The sequence below is a fragment of the Panicum hallii genome, chromosome 5, assembly GCF_002211085.1.
Source record: "Panicum hallii strain FIL2 chromosome 5, PHallii_v3.1, whole genome shotgun sequence".
NCBI classification, from domain to species: Eukaryota; Viridiplantae; Streptophyta; class Magnoliopsida; order Poales; family Poaceae; genus Panicum; species Panicum hallii.
The window spans coordinates 47,099,859-47,103,812 of record NC_038046.1 but is presented as its reverse complement, the minus strand read 5'-3'; the positions used below and the strand labels follow the sequence as shown (position 1 = coordinate 47,103,812).

The 3,954-nt window shown below is 49.9% G+C and overlaps 1 long non-coding RNA gene across 3 annotated transcripts; it reads left to right on the top strand.

The window, feature by feature from the left end:
- On the top strand, positions 1–2,125 carry LOC112895780. Of its 3 annotated transcripts, none has more exons than XR_003229268.1 (5): positions 1–241; positions 810–864; positions 955–1,436; positions 1,521–1,651; positions 1,777–2,125. It is a non-coding gene; the product is annotated as an uncharacterized LOC112895780 (long non-coding RNA). The 3 variants fall into 3 exon arrangements; XR_003229269.1 differs by having other exon boundaries at positions 810–1,077; positions 1,319–1,436; XR_003229267.1 differs by having other exon boundaries at positions 810–1,436.
- The last annotated feature ends 1,829 nt before the right edge of the window (positions 2,126–3,954 follow it).

Below are 3,954 nucleotides of genomic sequence, written 5' to 3'. Positions count from 1 at the left end.
GCCGCCGTTCCAAGGTCGCAGCCCCGATGCCGCCAGAGAGTCTGACGCCCCGACGCGGCCGCCCCGCGTCGAGGCCCCCCGCCGATGCCCCGACGCCACTGTCCCCGCCGTCCATACAGGAAGCTGCCGCCTCCCCGACTTGAACACGGAGCAGGACACCGCTGCCGCCTCTCCGACCTGACTAGCACACGGCATCCCCAACCTGACTAACCCTCGCGCCACTTGAGTTTTCCTTATACAGGTATATGACACATCTGTTTTCCCACTTTGGGCTTTGTTTTTGCTTGTAGTCTACAAATGAAGTAATCGTGATAGCTTAGACACATGAGGATTTTTAAATCTGCTGCACTATGAAGTTATCACGTCTTTGTTTCAGATTGATGGCTTGTGTTATAAGCACTTCCACTCCTGTATATGCATTTATTTCTTAGTGTCAATTAGATGCATTAAGCACTGGATTTCAGCTTTTACATTAAACAAACTGAAACGTAATTAGTTAACCTGTATGCAATCCATAATTTATTGGTGACAATCTTCTTCATATTATACCTCTGTACATATTATATGACATGTTGATATCTTTTAAGGCATACCTTCTTTTAACTGGTTTGGAGAGAATTTGATATGCGATAACTTGGCAACATTCCACCAGTTTCTCATTAAATTGACTATAAATTATTGATTATGTTATGTGTACTGTTTTAAGATCCGTAGAGGTCCAGTTCGCCAATAACCACCCAGCTTTACTATGCATCTGGTTGTCAATAACAGTAGGCTAGGTAAAACTGATCTGAAGTATTGGTTGACAGGTGTGTCTTTAACCTTTGACCCTTTGTGAAGGCCTGGAGGGGTATTTCTGTAAAGGTGCGGTTTGATCTTACATTGTTATGCTTAAAGTACTACTGCAAAAAGCTTGTTATTGAGATTGTCAGCCTTTGGAGTTTACAAACGTAGGATGCAGAAATGACTTTAAAGTACTACGGCAAAACAGCAAAAGGCTGGTCCATGGTTGGCGCTTGGGACAAGACATACTTGCAGCTGCTATGTTGTGAGAGATTACTTTTCTGTGTTTGTGAGGTGATTGTGAGTAATTTAATTTGCTGTGATTCAGTGCACTAGCTTAAAGGGCTCATCAAAATGTTCTGTGATAGATTCTTACTTTATTCTTTGATGGAAGTGTCTTTCACTTTAATGGATGCCCATCTGTTTCGTTGATTGATTCAATAATGATTGTTGAATTGTAAACTTTCTTATTTTTTCTGTCCTCTCTGCTGATCAGTACATCCTTTCTAACGGTGGCTACTTATTCCTTGATTAGCTTGCGCACCAGCGTTTCCTAGCTCTGCTTCGGATTCCAGGTTACTTGTGGCAAATGGGACCTATGCACTAACTGTTGGTAACTGTGTGGAGTGCAGTTGTGGGCCAGCAAATCTCAAGTACTGTTATAATCTCCTCTGTTCAATGCGATTTTCTTTCAGTATTCTGTTTTGGACTATAAGCCCCCTCTTTTTTCCTTACAGTTTGTACTGCACGCCAGCGCCAGCTTCGTTAACAGCATCATGTTCAAGTATGCAATGCCCCAATAGCAGCCTAATCGTTGGTAATATGACTGCACAACCCACCAGTGGTGGCTGCAGTGTCATGGTAGGAGGTCAGGCTCCAGTTTATTTTTTTGCATCAGCTTCTTTTGATGGAATTTTGAGTGGTTGTATGTCACTTCCTTTTCTCATACTTTGCTGAAATTTGACCCTAATTCCATGCTATATTCACTCTCAGGCAATTCCTGAAGAAATGCTAGGAAGGACGCTTGAAGGTTGCAGGCTGGAAGAAAAGTTTTCATGCAAGCTTATGTGTTTTGTTTTATTTTGAAGTTCCTGGAGATGAATAATTTGCACACAAACTTAGTGGCTGCTGCGAGCCTGGTAGTAGTGAAGTGTGATACTTTGGTCTGTAATGGTAGACGCATGTGGAAATATTGATTATTTGCTCATAGGTGCAGACCTGATGGCTGTGAGTCAGGTCAATTTTTAGTGTTGTAATGTTCAATGTGACATTATATTGTACTAGCTAGCTCATGCATGTATGGATGACTTAATATTAATGTTATATGCTCATTTTCAATGAATTGATGTGAATGTTCCAATTGTTGATGTATCTTGTTGTAACATCCTTGAATTTTCCCGGAATGTTATAAGTTGAAAAATCGTGAATTTTAAAATTTTTTTGTGCAAATGCTATTAGCTAGGATCAAACATAAGTACATCTTCCTTCTATCCCAAATTCCTAGCAAATAAAACCCAATATAAATAAAGGACTATATTGTTAGTATGAAATATTTGGAGTTATTTGGGTTTCTTTTGAAATAACTTGTTTACTCAAATTTAATTTGGAATTGATTTGTAAATTGTGTGGAATTTAAATTGATTGGGCCAATCAATTTAAATTCAAACTAACCTGACCTCACTAACTTCCCTAACACAGCCCAGCTCGCTGCCCTAACCCGGCCTGCTAACCCACAACCTACTAACAAGACTAAACCCTAAGCAATAGCTCAGCCCAGCCCAAAACCTAAACCTAACCCAACCCCAGACCGAGCCTAGCTGGCCAACCCGGCCTGCTAAACCATCCACCGCCCTCGGCTTGCGAGCAAACCCCGCACGGCCTGTTTGCCGGCCCAGCTCGCGCTCGGCCCAGGAGCCACGTACTGCTGCACCCCTTACCCCTCGCCCGGCCACACGTGTCAGCTTTCCCCTACCTCCCGCCTGCTCCCTCACAACACCGCCCGCACCTCTGCCCCACGCCGTACCCATGCGGCTCCGCCCCCGCATCATGATAGAGGAGCCCAACGGCCGCGCCTCGAGCGCCTGCGCCAGCCTCGACCGCACCCCCGCGCCAAACCCTAGAGCCCGCGTGCGCACCCACCGCCCGATGGCGTCACGTACACCCCCGCGCTCGTCGAGCCCCGCTGGTTGATCCTCGGAGCCCATGCCCAATCGAGCTCGGCCGCCCCCTATAAAACCCCTAGCTGCCGGTCTTGCGAAACCCTAGCGCCCTCGGGCCTTCCCCATCCGCCGCCACCACTACACTGAGAAGAGGAGGAGAAGGGGGAAGAGGAGAAGCCGAGGAGGAACTCGAGGAGGAGGTCTGCCGCCGCCGCTGCTAGAGGACTTCGTCGAGCCTGCGCCCGTACGCCTACGCCACCGTTGCCGCGCATCCTGCATAGGCCACGACCTGCCTGCACCAGCTCGCCGCGGCCTCACCCTATTCTTCTTCAAATCGACCGGTAGGTGCCGCCGCTGTTCACGTCACCCTCCTGCTGCCGGCATGAGCCTTGCACCGCCGATGAGCCTTCCCTAGTACGGCCATAGGACCACCCGTCCTCCCTCGTTCTTGTGCAGGGGCCCCTTCGACACTGCCGTCGTCCACCTCTGCTGTCCGACGCTGCTGCGGCCCGGTTCACCGGCCAACCAAGAAGCGTCGTGACCGTGTTGCGACCTTGGCTAGACCGAGACCTGCATGCGTGCTTGCCCTAGCTGCCGCACCCGAGCCCTTCCGCCTTGCTACCGTACCCCTGCACCCGCCTCGCCACCGTTGGCACGCCGCCGCAGGCCTGGAGCACCAGGACCCCCCCACGCGCGCACGTGCACTGCCCTGGCCGAAAGGCCTTGCCTTTTTCCCCTCATCGAACCTAGACGTGCCGCCTTGATCTCGCCGTCACCACTCCCAGCCTCGCCGCCGGTGCGCCATGGCCACGCCACGGCCATGGTGACCGTGCACACGTCCGTGCCATGCTGCAACACCACGGTATAGCACATGGACCTGCCACTACAGCATTTCGTCGAGCACCCCGTGTGCGTTTGCCACATGCACGCCAGCCGGCACACACACGCACACACACACGCTTACCCGCACCGGAGGTGAGCGCAGCCACACCCGATCTGGTGTATGACCGAC